We start from the raw sequence: 18411 nt of genomic DNA, 5'->3' as shown, positions 1-18411 counted from the left end.
GTCAATCAAAAGTGTCCTCAACAGGAAAAGGGTTAGGGTTTAAGCCATGACATCATTTTCTGGAATTTTCTAAGCTGTTTAAAGGCAGTCAAGTTAGTGTATGTAAACTTCTGACCCACTGGAATTGTGATACAGTGAATGATAAGTGAAATAATCTGTCTGTAAACAGCTGTTTGTGTTATGCACTAAGTAGATGTCCTAACCAACTATAGTTGGTTAACAAGAAATTAACAAAAAAAAAGTTTTAATGTTTCCAACCTCAGTGTAAGTAAACTTCGACTTCAACTGTACTGTACTGCGCGTGCGTGCGTGCGACATAGAGAGGAGAGAGAATGTGTGAGAATGTGTGTGTGCCCTCTCTCTGTACTTGTACAGCTTTAGCGCACAGGGCTACTCTCAACAGCACCACATTTGTTATATTTGCACCAAATTTAAAAGTCAGTGAAGAACAAATTGTTATTTACAATGATTACCTATCCCGGCCAAACCCTAAACCGGAAGACGCTGGGCCAAAATGTGCGGCGCCCTATAGAACTCCTAATCACAGCCTGTTGTGATTCAGCCTGGATTCGAACCAGGGTCTGTAGTGATGCCTTTAGCACTGAGATGCAGTGCCTTATACCGCTGCACCATTCGGGAGCCCTCACATCTGCTACCCTTTGCAAGCAATGGCATGCATAGTGCAAGGAAGTGCAGACAACATTACGTGTTCTGCAGAACGAATGGTAGACAAATAAATTCAGACAAAAATAACATGCACTATGTCTACAACTCAACTAAAGCTATCTATGGCCCTAAAAGTCGCTCCAACACCCCCATGAAAACAGCTGATTGTCTGACTCTTTGAAGAACCAAAACCAGATCCTTGGAGGTGGGCTGACCACCAAAACCAGATCCTGATGAGGTGGGCTGACCACCAAAACCAGATCCTGATGAGGTGAGATGACCACCAAAACCAGATCCTGATCAGGTGGGATGACCACTATGAAGCACTACTCAATCAGCGCTCTCCTACAGACCACTCCATCCTGGAAGAACTGCCTGTCCGTCCCCCCATTCAAGACCTCAACCATTCAAATAAAATAAAATTATATTTTATTAGTCACATGTGCCGAATACAACAGGTGTAGACTTTAGAGTGAAATGCTTACTTACGAGCCCCTAACCGGCAGTGCAGTTTAAAAAAAATACGGATAAGAATAAGAGATAAAAGTAACAAGTAATTAAAACAGTAAAAAAGTATCATTTATACAGGGTCAATGTGAGGGAACCGGTTAGTTGAGGTAGTATGTACATGTAGGTAGTGTTAATTAAAGTGACTATGCATAGATGACAACAGAGAGTTGCAGTGGTGTGGAAAGGGGGGGGGGGGGCAATGTGAATAGTCTGGGTAGTCATTTGACTAGATGTTCAGGAGTTTTATGGCTTGGGGGTAGAAGCTGTTAAGAAGCCTTTTGGGCCTCAACTTGGCGCTCCGGTACCGCTTGCCGTGTGGTAGCAGGGAGAACAGTCTATGACTAAGGTGGCTGGAGTCTTTGACAATTTTTAAGGCCTTCCTCTGACACCACCTGGTATAGAGGTCCTGGATGGCAGGAAGATTGGTCCCAGTGATGTACTGGGCTGTTCACACTAGCCTCTGTAGTGCCTTGCGGTCGGAGGCCGAGCAGTTGCCATACCAGGCAGTGATACAACCAGTCAGGATGGTCTCGATGGTGCAGCTGTAGATCCTTTTGAGAATCTGAGAACCCATGACAAATCTTTTCATTCTCCTGAGGGGGAATACGTTTTGTCGTGCTCGCTTCATGACTGGCATGTTGTGCTTGGACCATGTTAGTTTATTGGTGATGTGGACACCAAGGAACTTGAAGCTCTCAACCTGCTCCACTGCAGCCCCATGGATGAGAATGGGGGCGTGCTCGGTCCTCCTTTTCCTGTAGTCCACAATCTCCTTTGTCTTGATCATGTTGAGGGAGAGGTTGTTGTCCTGGCACCACCCGGCCAGGTCTCTGACCTCCTCCCTATAGGCTGTCTCATCGTTGTTGGTGATAAGGCCTACCACTGTTGTGTCATCTGCAAATTTAATGATGGTGTTGGAGTCGTGCCTGGCCGTGCAGTCATGAGTGAACAGGGAGTACAGGAGGTGGCTGAGCACGCACCCCTGAGGGGCCCCTGTGTTGAGGATCAGCCTCGTGGATGTGTTGTTACCTACCCTTACCTTCTGGGGGCGGCCCGTCAGGAAGTCCAGGATCCAGTTGCAGAGGGAGGTGTTTAGTCCCAGGGTCCTTAGCTTATTGATGAGCTTTGAGGGCACTATGGTGTTGAACGCTGAGCTGTAGTCAATGAATAGCATTCTCACATAGGTGTTCCTTCTGTTCAGGTGGGAAAGGGCAGTGTGGAGTGCAATAGAGACTGCATCATCTGTGGATCTGTTGGAGCGGTATGCAAGTTGGAGTGGGTCTAGGGTTTCTGGTATAATGGTGTAGATGTGAGCAATGACCAGCCTTTCAAAGCACTTCATGGCTATAGATGTGAGTGCTACGGGTCGGTAGTCAATTAGGCAAGTTACCTTAGTGTTCTTGGGCACAGGCACGATGGTGGTCTGCTTGAAACATGTTGTATTACAGACTCGGACAGGGAGAGATTGAAAATGTCAGTGAAGACACTTGCTAGTTGGTCAGCGCATGCTCGCAGTACACGTCCTGGTAATTCGTCTGGCCCTGCAGCCTTGTGAATGTTGACCTGTCTAAAGGTCTTACTCACATCGGCTGCGGAGAGCGTGATCACACTGTCTTCCGGGACAGCTGGTGCTCTCATGCCTGTTTCAGTGTTATTTGCCTCGAAGCGAGCATAGAAGTAGTTTAGCTCGTCCTGTTGGTTCGTGTCACTGGGCAGCTCTCGGCTGTGCTTCCCTTTGTCGTCTGTAATGGTTTGCAGGCCCTGCCACATCCGATGAGCGTCAGAGCAGTACCCCTCGATCTTAGTCCTGTATTGATGCTTTGCCTGTTTGATGGTTCGTCGGAGGGCGTAGCGGGATTTCTTATAAGGTTCCGGGTTAGAGTCTCGCTCCTTGAAAGCGGCAGCTCTAGCCTTATGCTCAGTGCGGATGCTGCCTGTAATCCATGGCTTCTGGGTGGGGTATGTACGTACGGGCACTGTGGAGACGACGTCATCTATACACTTATTGATGAAGCCAGAGACCGATGTGGTGTACTCCTCAATGCCATTGGAGGAATCCCAGAATATATTCCAGTCTGTGCTAGCAAAACAGTCCTGTAGCTTAGCATCTGCTTCATCTGACCACCTTTTTATTGATCTAGTCACTGCTTCATACTTGAATTTTTGCTTGTAAGCAGGAATCAGGAGGATGGAATTATGGTCAGATTTGCCAAATGGGGGGCGAGAGAGAGCTTTGTATGCATCTCTGTGTGTGGAGTATAGGTGGTCCAGAGTTATTTTCCCTCTGGTTGCACATTTAACATGCTGATAGAAATTTGGTAAAACCGATTTAAGTTTCCCTGGCTACTAGGAGCACCGCCTCTGGGTGAGCGTTTTCTTGTTTGCTTATGGCGGAATACAGCTCATTCAATGCTATCTTAGTGCCAGCCTCTGACTGTGGTGGTATGTAAACAGCTACAAAGAACATAGATGAAAACTCTCTCGATAGGTAATGTGGTCTGCAGCTTATCATGAGAAACTATACCTCAGGCGAGCAATAGCTCGAGACTTCCTTAGATATCATGCACCAGCTGTTGTTTACAAAAATACATAGACCGCCGCCCCTTGTCTTACCAGACGCCGCTGTTCTATCCTGCCGGTACATCGTACAACCAGTCAGCTGTATGTTGATATTGTCGTCGTTCAGCCACGACTCGTGAAGCATAAGATGTTACAGTTTTTAATGTCCCGTGGTAGTTTAATCTTCCCAATATCTCATCCATTTTATTGTCCAATGATTGCATGTTTGCTAGCAGAATTGAGGGGAGTGGGGGTTTATTCCTTCACCTCCAACTCCTCAGAAGGCAGCCCGCCATCCGGCCTCTCTTTCTCCGCCTCCTCTTCACGCAGATCACTGGGGTCGGGGCCTGTTCCCAAGGGAGCCGTATATCCTCCGCCTCTGGCTTGCCAGAATCGTGAAAAAAGAAAAAGGATTCTGGTCATCCGTGGTGAGTAATAGCAGTCCTGATGTCTAGAAGTTATTTTCGGTCATAAGAGACGGTAGCGGCAACATTATGTACAAAAATAGTAAAAAAATAAGTTACAAACAACCTGATAAAAGAACAAAAAAACACAATCGGTTGGAGGCACGTAAAACCTTTCAAGCGGTTATCAGCTATCCATTCCTTCAAGAACAACAAGACTCCTGGTGCTGACAGCATCCCGGCAGAGCTATTAAGAATGGAGGTTACTCCTGCACCAGAACGCTCCACCAGTACATCACTGAGGATTGGGACCGGGAGATTGTCCTCTAACAGTGGCGGGATGCAAACATTGTCACCATCTACAACAACAAGGGTGACAATTCCATCTACGGCAACAGCCGGGGGATATCCCTTCTGGCTGTTGCCGACAAGGTCCTGGCCAAGCTGATGCTACACAGGCTGGTGAACAACATCACAGAGGAACTGTTGTCAGAGTCACAATGAGGCTTCAGAAAGAACAGGAGTACGGTCCACATGATATTCATGGCAGGACAACTCCAGGAGATGTGTCGTGAACAACATCAGGACCTTTTCATGGCCTTTGTCAACCTCTCCAAGGCCTTCGACACTGTGAGCAGGTTACTACTTTGGGGCATTCTACTCAAATTTGGCTGTCCAGACAAATTTGACAACCTACTTTGCTAGTTCCATGATGGGATGATGGCTCGGGTGGCCATAGGTGGGCAGGAGTCAGTGCCCTTTTCGAGTAAGCATCGATGTGAGGTAGGGGTGTATGCTGGCACCGGTACTCTTTAACATCTTCCTCCTATGTGTCACCCAGCTTCTCCACAAGGAGCTTGAGGACAGCAGCAGTGTTGCGGTGGACTTCAGGCTGGATGGAAACCTATTCAACATCAGGAGGCTCCAAGCAACCACCAAGGTTTTGACGGAGCGGGTTCTTGAGCTGCAGTATGCTGATGACTGTGCTCTTGTGGCCCACACTCCGGAAGACCATCAGCCTGTCCTTGTAGCAGCTGTGAGGGTCTATAGTGGGATGGGACTGTCTATCAACACCACCAAGACAGAGGTGGTCTGCCAATGGAGATCCAGCCCTCCACCCACCATGACTGTCTTCACCATTGAACACAAATCACTGGCAATAGTCCCGTCCTTCCAATACCTGTGCAGTATCAACCTCTAAATTCAAAATATGATCAAGCAAACATCAACTTCCTTTGGGAAACTCAGACGCAGGGTTCTCCACCTCTCCACCTCCACACCAAAGTCACCGTCTATCAAGCCGTCTGCATCACCACACTTCTTTACAGCTGTGAAGCCTGAGTCACTTACAGTCGCCACAACAAGCAGCTCGAGCGATTCCACATAAGATGCTTTCAACGCATCCTGGGAATCACCTGGTGCGACTGTGTGCCCCATACAGAAATACTTGCTGAGACCAACTGCAAGAGTATGGAGGCCATGGTCACCCAACACCAACTGCGCTGGCTTGGGCGTGTCATTACAATGTTTCAGGAGCACTTGCCACGTTAGATCCTTTATGGCCAGCTACATATTGGATAGCGGTCTGTAGGGGGGCAGAAGAAGCGCTACAAAGACCAGCTACGAAATCGTAGCTGAAAAAGTTCAACATCAAACCCATAGACCTAGAGGATGCTGTTGCCAACCGTTCAACCTGGCGGCATCTCTGCCAGAGCGGTGTACAGAGGTAGGAGGAGGAGAGGAGCACAAAAGAGACAACAAAAACAGCTCAGGAGACATACAACCCTGCCTGCCCCCGCCAACACAGACTGCATATGCCTCACCTGCAATAAAGTTTGTGGATCTCGGATTGGACTCTACAGTCACCAGAGAATTCACCGTTAACTCAGAAGTGGAAGTCATCATCGGATACGATGGACAACCATAAGCAAGTAAGCGTGTGTGTACGCATTTTGGGTGCCTGTGTCTGGTTTCCGCTCTGTACAGTGAGGGAATAGACTATGACTGCATTGGCACTTCCTTCTCTCTGTCATAGTCTGAACAGGGACCGTCCTGGACCACAGCAGGACTGAAGAGGGGACAGTGGTTTTTTGCAGCTTATGCTCAGACTGCCCTCAGTGTCTATGGTTGCATTCCTAATGGCACACTATTCCCAATGTAGTGCACTATGAAGGGAATAGGGTGCGATTTGGGACACAGACAATTTTTTTATCTCAATTTCCATCTACGGACTGAACATACTCTCCTGCAACCCGCCTCACCCAATCTGCTATTTTTATACTTTAGAACCGGAACCCCCATCAAAAGCTAGCCAGCTAACTAGCTACTAGCTAGTAGTGAGTTAGCCACCGCTAGCGGTCATCACTGTTAACTTGGACATCAGCCAGCCTCAGCCCGGTCAATTCCTGCCAGTCTGCACAGCGCGATATCAACCCAGAGCATTTCGGACTGCTTTTTCTCAACCACATCTCCGGATTCCTACCGCAAGCTCTGAACCTTCATACCGGATCATCACAGCTAGCTAGCTGCTATCCGAGTGGCTACTCCTAGCTAACATCTCTGTCCTGAAGCAAGCACCAGTTAGCCTGAAGCTAGCCTCGAGCTAGGCCCATCTCCCAGCTAGCCGAAGAGGTCCATCAGCCAATTGTTGGGCTACAATACCTCTTTTGCCAATTGGCCTGGACCCGTTACTGCCGACACGGAGCCCCGCCGATCCATCACGACTGGTCTGCCGACGTAACAGTCCGAGGGGGTTTCAACAGGCTCGTCCGTTTCGACGTCCACCGGAAGCCCATCTGCTAGCCTCGGCTCGCTAGCTGTCTGAATCGTCGTGTCTCCAGCTCGCCTAGCTACACACTGGACCCTATGATCACTTGGCTACACATGCCTCTCCCTAATGTCAATATGCCTTGTCTATTGCTGTTTTGGATAGTGATTATTGTCTTATTTCACTGTAGAGGCTCGAGCCCTGCTCAATATACCTTAGCTAGCCCTTTTGTTCCACCCCCCACAGATGCAGTGACCTCACCTAGCTTAAACGGTGCCTCTAGACACAAAACTTTTCTCATCGTCACTCAATGCCTAGGTTTTACTCCACTGTACTCACATACTACCATACCCTTGTCTGTACATTATACCTTGAATCTATTCTTCCTCGCCTAGAAATCTGCTCCTTTGACTCTGTTCCAAAAGCACTAGACAACAGCCTTTAGCCGTACCCTTATCCTACACCTCCTCTGTTCCTCTGGTGATGTAGAGGTTAACCCAGGCCCTGTAGCCCCCAGCACCACTCCCATTCCCCAGGCGCTCTCACTTGTTGACTCCTGTAACTGTAAAAGCCTTGGTTTCATGCATGTTAACATTAGAAGCCTCCTCCCTAAGTTTGTTTTATTCACTGCTTTAGCACACTTCGCCAACCTGGATGTCCTAGTCGTATCTGAATCCTGGCTTAGGAAGGCCACTAAAAATCCTGACATTTTCATCCCTAACTATAACATTTTCCGACAAGATAGAACTGCCACAGGGGATAGAGTTGCAATCTACTGCAGAGATAGCCTGCAGAGTTCTGTCATACTTTCCAGGTCTGTGCCCAAACAGTTCGAACTTCTAATTTTAAAAATTAATCTCTCCAGAAACAAGTCTCTCACTGTTGCCGCTTGTTATAGACCACCTTCAGCCCCCAGCTGTGCCCTGGACACCATATGTGAATTGATTGCCCCCCATCTATCTTCAGAGTTCGTACTGTTAGGTGACCTAAACTGGGACATGCATAACACCCTGGCCGTCCTACAATCTAAGCTAGATGCCCTCAATGTCACATCAATTATCATGGAACCTACCAGGTACAACCCTATATCCGTAACCATGGGCACCCTCTTAGATATCATCCTGACCAACGTGCACTCTAAATACACCTCTGCTGTCTTCAACCAGGATCTCAGCGATCACTGCCTCATTGCCTGCGTGCGTAATGGGTCCGCTGTCAAACGACCACGCCTCATCACTGTCAAACGCTCCCTAAAACACTTCAGGGAACAGGCCTTTCTAATCGACCTGGCTCGGTTATCCTGGAAGGATATTGAACTCATCCCGTCAGCAGAGGATGCCTGGTTGCTCTTTAAAAATGCTTTCTTCACCGTCTTAAATAAGCATGCCCCATTCAAAAAATGTAGAACTTAGAACAGACATAGCCCTTGGTTCACCCCAGACTTGACTGTGCTTGATCAGTAAAATAACACTTCCTGTGGCATTCTGCATTAGCATCGAATAACCCCCAAGATATGCAACTTTTCAGGGAAGTCAGGAACCAATACACTCAGTCAGTTAGGAAAACTAAGGCTAGCTTTTTCAAACAGAAATTTGCATCTTGTAGCACTAATTCCAAAAGGTTTTGGGACACTGTAAAGTCCATGGAGAATAAGAGCACCTCCCCCCAGCTACCCACTGCAATGATGATAGGAAACATTGTCACCACCGATAAATCTACGATAATCGATCATTTCAATAAGCAATTTTCTACGGCTGGCCATGCTTTCCACCTGGTTACCCCTACCCCGGCCTACATCTCAGCACCCCCTGCAGCAACTTGCCCAAGCCCCCCCCACCCAAATCCAGACAGCTGATGTTCTGAAAGAGCTGCAAAATCTGTATACCTACAAAGCAGCTGGGCTAGACAATCTGGACCCTTTCTTTCTAAAACTATCCACCGGAATTGTTGCAACCCCTATTACTAGCCTATTCAACCTCTCGCATCGTCTGAGATCCCCAAAGATTGGAAATCTGCTGCGGTCATCCCCCTCTTCAAAAGGGGGAGACACTCTAGACCCAAACTGTTATAGACCTATATCCATCCTCTCTGCCTTTCTAAAATCTTTGAAAGCCAAGTTAAACAGATCACCGGCCATTTTGAATCCCACCGTACCTTCTCCACGATGCAATCTGGTTTCCGAGCTGGTCATGGGTGCACCTCAGCCACGCTCAAGGTCCTAAACAATATAACCGCCATCGATAAAAGACAGTACTGTGCAGCCGTCTTCATCGACCTGGCCAAGGCTTTCGACTCTGTCAATCACCACATTCTTATCGGCAGACTCAATAGCCTTGGCTTCTGAAATGACTGCCTCGCCTGGTTCACCAACTACTTCTCAGATAGAGTTCAGTGTGTCAAATCGGAGGGCCTGTTGTCCGGACCTCTGGCAGTCTCTATGGGGATGCCACAGGGTTCAATTCTCGGGCCGACTCTTTTCTCTGTATACATCAATGATGTCGCTCTTGCTGCTGGTGATTCTCTGATCCACCTCTATGCAGACGACACCATTCTGTATACATCTGGCCCTTCTTTGGACACTGTGCTAACAAACCTCCAAACAAGCTTCAATGCCATACAACACTCCTTCCGTGGCCTCCAACTGCTCTTAAATGCTAGTAAAACTAAATGCATGCTCTTCAACCGATTGCTGCCCGCACCCTCCCCGCACCGACTAGCATCACTACTCTGGATGGTTCTTACTTAGAATATGTGGACAACTACAAATACCGAGGTGTCTGGTTAGACTGTAAACTCTCCTTCCAGACTCACATTAAGCATCTCCAATCCAAAATTAAATCTAGAATTCCAATTTCGCAATCAAGCCTCCTTCACTCATGCTGCCAAACACACCCTCATAAAACTGACTATCCTACCGATCCTTGACTTCTGGAATGTCATTTACAAAATAGCCTCCAACACTCTACTCAGCAAATTGGATGTAGTCTATCACAGTGTTATCTGTTTTGTCACCAAAGCCCCATATACTACCCACCACTGCAACCTGTATGCTCTTGTTGGCTGGCCCTCGCTACATATTCGTCGCCAAGCCCACTTGCTCCAGGTCATCTATAAGTCTTTGCAAGATAAAGCCCTGCCTTATCCAAGCTCACTGGTCACCATAGCAACACCCACCCGTAGCACGCACTCCAGCAGGTATATTTCACTGGTCATCCCCAAAGCCAACACTTCCTTTGACCGCCTTTCCTTCCAGTTCTCTGCTGCCAATGACTGGAACGAATTGCAAAAATCACTGAAGCTAGAGTCTTATATCTCCCTCTCTAACTTTAAGGATCAGCTGTCAGAGCAGCTTACCGATCACTGTACCTGTACTCAGCCAATCTGTAAATAGCACACCCAACTACCTCATCCCCATATTGTTATCTCTCCTCTTGCTCTTTTGCACCCCAGTATCTCTACTTGCGCATCATCATCTGCACATCTATCACTCCAGTGTTAATGCTAAATTGTAATTATTTCGCCTCTAGTGCATAGTTATTGCTTACCTCCCTACCCTTCTACATTTGCACACATTGTACATAGATGTTTCTATTGTGTTATTAACTGTACGTTTGTTTATGTGTAACTGTGTTGTTGTTTTTGTCACACTGCTTTGCTTTATCTTGGCCAGGTCGCAGTTGTAAATGAGAACTTGTTCTCAACTGGCCTACCTGGTTAAATAAAGGTGAAAAATAATAAGAATGTGGCTAATGTGACCAGTCCCCCCTCTCTGCAGTATTGGTACAGCAGAGCTGCAGCCGCTGAGATGATCAGATAACAGAACTGTGTGATCAAAGCAGGTTCCTCTTTGCTTCCATACTCATGGTATTTTTATGGTTGCCTGTTAAACTTTGCGGTTCATAATATACATTTAGAGGGGAATGGGTAACATGCTGACATATACAGCTGCAAACAGTGACCTATCGCTGCAGCCTACTGGTGATACGCCATGAGAAAAAAAGTGGAGTTTTGGAGCAGCCTACATTAGAGGTCACATTATCTGGCACCAGAAATAGGCTTCAGGGACAATGTGTTGTATGATGGGTTTGTGTGTGTGTTGGCTCATTTTAACTGTTTGCATTCTGTGCCTGCCAGCTGTTTAGGGGGCTCAGATATGTTAACCTATAGAAACATCACATACCATGCAGATATGTTAACCTATAGAAACATCACATACCATGGAGATATGTTAACCTATAGAAACATCACATACCATGCAGATATGTTAACCTATAGAAACATCACATACCATGCAGATATGTTAACCTATAGAAACATCACATACCATGCAGATTTGTTAACCTATAGAAACATCACATACCATGCAGATATGTTAACCTATAGAAACATCACATACCATGCAGATATGTTAACCTATAGAAACATCACATACCATGCAGATATGTTAACCTATAGAAACATCACATACCATGCAGATATGTTAACCTATAGAAACATCACATACCATGCAGATATGTTAACCTATAGAAACATCACATACCATGCAGATATGTTAACCTATAGAAACATCACATACCATGCAGATATGTTAACCTATAGAAACATCACATACCATGCAGATATGTTAACCTATAGAAACATCACATACCATGCAGATATGTTAACCTATAGAAACATCACATACCATGGAGATATGTTAACCTATATAAACATCACATACCATGCAGATATGTTAACCTATAGAAACATCACATACCATGGAGATATGTTAACCTATAGAATCATCACATACCATGCAACAACCTTTCAATATCCTTCTCGAGTCTTGACAGTGGCAATGGAAAGTTGTTTAGTGCAAATCTCTCAACAATCAGTTTGCCATTGTATGGGACTTACTGACGTTAGAAATACAAGAGTTGGGAGTGCAGTCAGGATACAGGATGAAATACACCAGTAACTGACTCACCAAGATTAACACGCCACAGACCACTGAGACGCCACAGACCTGTGGCACACCACAGACATACCACTGACACACCAGACAGACCAGAGACACGCCACAGACCACTAACATACCACAGACCTGTGGCACACCAGACAGACAGACCACAAACACGCCACAGACCTCTAACATACTACATACCTGTGGCACACCACTGACACACCACAGACATACCACAAACCACTGACACGCCACAGACCAATGACAGACCAAGACACACCACAGACCACTGACAGACCAGAGACACACCACAGACAGACCAGAAACACACCCCAGACCACTGACATACCAGACACCACAGACCAATGACAGATCAGACCACTGACACACCACAGGCATACCACTGACACACCACAGACAGACCACAAACCACTGACACCACAGACCAGAGACACACCACAGACCAGAGACCATTCTCATCAACACAGAAACAGCACCAACACATTCATTATCATCAGCACAGAAACCATTCATTCTCATCAGCACAGAAACAGCACCGACACCATTCATTCTCATCAACACAGAAACAGCACCGACACCATTCATTCTCATCAACACAGAAACAGCACCGACACCATTCATTCTCATCAACACAGAAACAGCACCGACACCATTCATTCTCATCAACACAGAAACAGCACCGACACCATTCATTCTCATCAACACAGAAACAGCACCGACACCATTCATTCTCATCAGCACAGAAACAGCACCGACACCATTCATTCTCATCAGCACAGAAACAGCACAGCACCGACACCATTCATTCTCATCAACACAGAAACAGCACCGACACGATTCATTCTCATCAACACAGAAACAGCACAGCACTGACACCATTCATTCTCATCAACACAGAAACAGCACAGCACTGACACCATTCCTTCTCATCAACACAGAAACAGCACAGCACCAACACCATTCATTCTCATCAACACAGAAACAGCATCGACACCATTCATTCTCATCAACACAGAAACAGCACAGCACTGACACCATTCATTCTCATCAACACAGAAACAGCACAGCACTGACACCATTCCTTCTCATCAACACAGAAACAGCACAGCACCGACACCATTCATTCTCATCAACACAGAAACAGCACCAACACATTCATTATCATCAGCCAACCCAGACACTTATTTTTTATTTAACTAGGCAAGTCAGTTAAGAACAAATTCTTATGTACAATGACAGCCCAGACAGCCTCATACTCAGACACAGTCCAGACACAGCCCAGACAGCCTCATACTCAGACCTCCTCATACTCAGCTCAGACACAGCCTCATACCCAGACAGCCTCATACTCATACCCAGACAGCCTCATACTCAGCCCAGACAGCCTCATACCCAGACACGTCTCAGACAGCCTCATACCCAGACACGTCTCAGACAGCCTCATACCCAGACACGTCTCAGACAGCCTCATACCCAGACACGTCTCAGACAGCCTCATACCCAGACACGTCTCAGACAGCCTCATACCCAGACACGTCCCAGACAGCCTCATACCCAGACACGTCCCAGACAGCCTCATACCCAGACACGTCCCAGACAGCCTCATACCCAGACACGTCCCAGACAGCCTCATACCCCAACATGTCCCAGACAGCCTCATACCCAGACAGCCTCATACCCAGACAGCCTCATACCCAGACACGTCCCAGATAGCCTCATACCCAGACACAGCCCAGACAGCCTCATACCTAGACACAGCCCAGACACAGTCCAGACACAGCCCAGACACAGCCCAGACAGCCTCATACTCAGACACAGCCTCATACTCAGCTCAGACACAGCCTCATACCCAGACACATTCCAGACAGCCTCATACTCAGCCCAGACACAGCCTCATACTCACACAGCCCAGACTCAGCCTCATACCCAGACACGTCCCAGACAGCCTCATACCCAGACACGTCCCAGACAGCCTCATACCCAGAACGTCTCAGACAGCCTCATACCCAGACACGTCTCAGACAGACTCATACCCAGACACGTCTCAGACAGCCTCATACCCAGACACGTCCCAGACAGCCTCATACCCCAACATGTCCCAGACAGCCTCATACCCAGACAGCCTCATACCCAGACAGCCTCATACCCAGACAGCCTCATACCCAGACCCAGCCTCATACCCAGACCCAGCCTCATACCCAGACCCAGCCCAGACCCAGCCTCATACCCAGACCCAGCCCAGACAACATCATACCCAGACACAGCCCAGACAGCATCCTACCCAGACAGCCTCATACCCAGACACAGCATCATACTCAGACACACAGCTACAGTAAATACACATGAGTTTTCATCAGTGGACACACTAACAGACTTAGACACATCAGTTTGTTTGGGTTTCTCGGGCACAAGACAACATGTGGAGTGGTGCCAAACAGAGTGCCTGTGGTCATTCGGGCTCTTACACTTTGTAGTTACACTAACCTCATGCAGTGCAGGGCTCTCTCTCTCTCACACACACACACACACACCATGAAAGGAGGTCATAGTATTACTCTCTTGCAAATGCAAGCTGAAGACAAACCCCAGTGTGGACAGTGCAGGCAGGAGTTTGGAGAAAGAGAAAAGGGAGGTGCAGATGAATGCAGGCTGGGTTTGGAGAGAGAGAGAGAGAGAGAGAGGAGCATATCCTGAAGCAGAGACCAGGCATTGTTCTTTTATGATAAAACTAATCAGCAGAAAGTAGGGAGGAGGTAAGAGGCAGCACTCAGACAGCCCTCTCACCATTACCTTTTGGTAACCGGAACATACACACAACATAGCATCTTAAACACACACTGTACCAACCCACACACACAGGGACGCCCAAATACAGACTCACACACACAGGGACGCACAAATACAGACTCACACACACAGGGACAAACAAATACAGACTCACACACACAGGGACAAACAAATACAGACTCGCACACAGGGACAAACAAATACAGACTCGCACACAGGGACAAACAAATACAGACTCGCACACAGGGACAAACAAATACAGACTCACACACAGGGACAAACAAATACAGACTCACACACAAATATAAAAACATTTAGAAACGTGCAGTTTTTACCAGTACGCACACGCATACACACACGCTCACTAATACTCATGCCGGTACTCAGTGTCTGAAGAGATGCAGACTGAATTTCTTACCTGGTCAGGAAGAGTCGGTCAGTGACAGAGGATATATCAGCAGGACAGCTCCAGCCACTCTCTCTACTCCGTGTGGTTGCAGGATCAGGGAGCCTTATCACAGTCTCTCTCTCCAGATATACCTTTCTACAACCCTCCTCCATTGTATCCCCTTGTAATTCCCCTTCTCTCCTCCCCCCCTCTCTTTGGCTTCCTCTCCCCCAACCTCTCCTTGTATGGAAAGGCACTGCACAGCCCCCCCTCCTCTACAGTAGCTATCTCTTCCTCCCTCCCTCTCATTCTCTCCCACTCTCTGTGTTGCTGTGTAAACTCAGTAGCCCCTAACCTCATATTGCTGACGAGGTAATGAACACCATGTAACTCACAAATTAATAGATCTTACTTGGCAGTCAGTACATTCCTATTGTACAGTGTTTCTGTTTCATGGACCATTTAAAATGTTTTAATTGTTACAGTTGGAGCGGAGAAATCCCAACAGTCTGCTTGTTGAATGACGCCAGATCAGCAGTCTGGCTCTGGAAAAGACAAGTCCATGTAACGATAAATAGAGTAGGGTCATAGTGGTCAACCCGGCTGATGACTCCACTGGACAAACTTCCTCTGGTCAGTGAAGTGAAGGAGAGAGGGTTAAAGCCTGTCTGTGTCTTGACATAACTATTCCCCCACAGCTGGCAAACACATGGACAACATATTACTGCTCCACTACTGAGCTGGCTATTGATCCATGTGTTGGGGCTCAGTATGAAGCTCAGTGTGAATGAGCCTGTGCGTGTGTGTGTCAAACTAACATACGCACACACACACAAAGAAAGGCGTCTCTGGAAGTTCCAAAACATGTCATTTGTAAATATTTAAGCCTTGGGCGATCCCTCCTCTCAGCTATCCTTTTCCCTCCTCCATACCTTAGATGTGGGCTAAGACTGGATTTATCCCAAAGCTAAGGACGTTCCTTCTCTCCTAAGCTGTGCTGTAATGATAAGAAGCCGCCTGGGTTAATTGGCCACGATGACCTCTCAGTGAACCCTTTATAGGAACCAACTGGAAGCCCTCATTCCCCCTATCTCGCCCCATCTCACCTCTGCCCTTCTCCTCTCTTACTGAAAGTAGGTTACGGAAAACCCAAACTTGCTCTGCCCGCTGATTAATGACAGAGCTGGGCGTCCAAACTGGCTGACTCACACTGGCCTAAAGGTGAACGTCTCACACACGCATAAAACTGCAACATACACGTTGGCACTGATCACACTGGCCTGTTCTGGATTTGAGTCACAGCAGGATGAGCACAGAGCAGCTTACCACTTGGCGCACATCACACACACTAAAACAACTGCTATCGAACCGTGCGCACACACACACACACTTGCCAAGTGGCAGAAGCCAGAACTCCATTATTGAGACACGGTTATAAAGGATAACGGGGATGGAGAAAGTAGGCCAGATACAACATTCTAGTTATTATCGGAAATCAACACAGAACTCAGTACCGATGTGACCCCCTGATGATGTCATCTCCAAGCCATCCATTGTAAAGATTAATATTTATATGAGGACGGGCAAATATTAGCGGTCTCATCTTTACTAATACAATCCCTGGATTGAACGTGAGGGCCTGAGGAGTCTATACAGAGGCTCATTTATCATGCACACAAAGATTGTCTTCGGTCTTGTCAACAAGAAACACTTTCAATCTCACTTAAACAATACAACCTTCCACAGCTTCCATGGGCCCTGGAGCTTCTCTCTTGGGCTCCTGGCCCTACGCTTGACCAGTGGACCCCAACAGTTTTTTATTACTCTGACCAACCTAAAGCTTTTTACAAGTAAAGCTAGTTAGTAAAGAAGAGGTTTCTAGCCAGCAGGATGTAGTCTGGTCTTCGACGACCACCCCAAAACAAATACCCTATTTCCCATCATATGACCCCGACCCACCAGGACAGTAACTAATCAACTTCCCTAAAGTCACATTTTTTAAAGGTCCACCGATGTATTCCAAGGTTGTATTGACGTCTCTGTGGATCAGTATCCCCCCACCCCCTAGCGCCAGATAAATATCCTGGTCCAGGGCCATTGTGGGGTCTGGCAGGGGAGTGCAGCACCAGGGCTGGGGCTAGAGGACGGATGAGGGCAGTACAGCCTGTTGGTCTGGCAGGGGAGTGCAGCACCAGGGCTGGGGCTAGAGGATGGATGAGGGCAGTACAGCCTGTTGGTCTGGCAGGGGAGTGCAGCACCAGGGCTGGGGCTAGAGGACGGATGAGGGCAGTACAGCCTGTTGGTCTGGCAGGGGAGTGCAGCACCAGGGCTGGGGCTAGAGGACGGATGAGGGCAGTACAGCCTGTTGGTCTGGCAGGGGAGTGCAGCACCAGGGCTGGGGCTAGAGGACGGATGAGGGCAGTACAGCCTGTTGGTCTGGCAGGGGAGTGCAGCACCAGGGCTGGGGCTAGAGGACGGATGAGGGCAGCACAGCCTGTTGGTCTGGCAGGGGAGTGCAGCACCAGGGCTGGGGCTAGAGGACGGATGAGGGCAGTACAGCCTGTTGGTCTGGCAGGGGAGTGCAGCACCAGGGCTGGGGCTAGAGGACGGATGAGGGCAGCACAGCCTGTTGCAAAACAAACTAGCTCGGAGTGGGAAACGGGAGTGGGAAACGGGGGGCACAGGGGCCAGTGAATCAGCCTGTTAAAAAGCTGTTTTCTCCCCGGGCCTCCGTCAGAGAGATCATTATGCAACCTGTTCTTTCCCCTGACGAATGCTTCTCACGAAAGGAGGGTCGCTGGCACCCCAACAGTGACTATACAGGAAGAGAGAGCTCAATGACTAACACTCACATAAAATTGACTTATGACAAGTGAACACCAAAGTCCCTTAAAATGAGCTAACTGTTGAGAAAGGTAGTATACCTTCTAGAATCCGCAATAAGCTGTATATTTCACTCCATATGATGTAATGTAGAACAGTTACCAGGAAGGGATTACCGTTTCTGTGTACTGTCCTATGGAAATACTGTCCTATGGAAATACTGACCTATGGAAAATGCAGCTCCTTGTGAGGAAGGAAAATTAACAAGTCAAGAGGAAAACAAACTCACATCCCGTCCACCTCCCACAGTTAGTTACAAGCCTACAGTGTTGTTTATCTGGTAGAGAGATGGAGTGTTGGTCTGAGGGCATAGGAAGTACATATTAAAAGGGCTCGTCATAAAACCTTTCACATTAATCAAAGGTGGCATTGCATCCTAGGTAGCTTCCATGCACGTGTGTACCCAAGATAGCTTTTGCCGAAGGGTGCCGTAGCTCAGCCTAGGGGAATATCCGAAGTAGACGGAGTACAACCAAGGGGGCCT

General features: G+C 47.7%; 1 protein-coding gene across 1 annotated transcript in view; it reads right to left on the bottom strand.

The window, feature by feature from the left end:
• Positions 1-15223, bottom strand: part of LOC129827832 (spondin-2-like) — a 28589-nt gene extending 13366 nt beyond the window's left edge. The window contains exon 1 of the mRNA XM_055889051.1: positions 15075-15223. The gene's annotated coding sequence lies outside the window, so the exon portion shown is untranslated. The remainder of the gene's footprint in view (positions 1-15074) is intronic.
• Between the last annotated feature and the right edge of the window lie 3188 nt (positions 15224-18411).

Source organism: Salvelinus fontinalis, chromosome 29 (genome assembly GCF_029448725.1).
Source record: "Salvelinus fontinalis isolate EN_2023a chromosome 29, ASM2944872v1, whole genome shotgun sequence".
Classification (NCBI taxonomy): Eukaryota; Metazoa; Chordata; class Actinopteri; order Salmoniformes; family Salmonidae; genus Salvelinus; species Salvelinus fontinalis.
The sequence above is the reverse complement of the archived record's forward strand: the minus strand, read 5'-3'. Positions and strand labels throughout refer to the sequence as shown.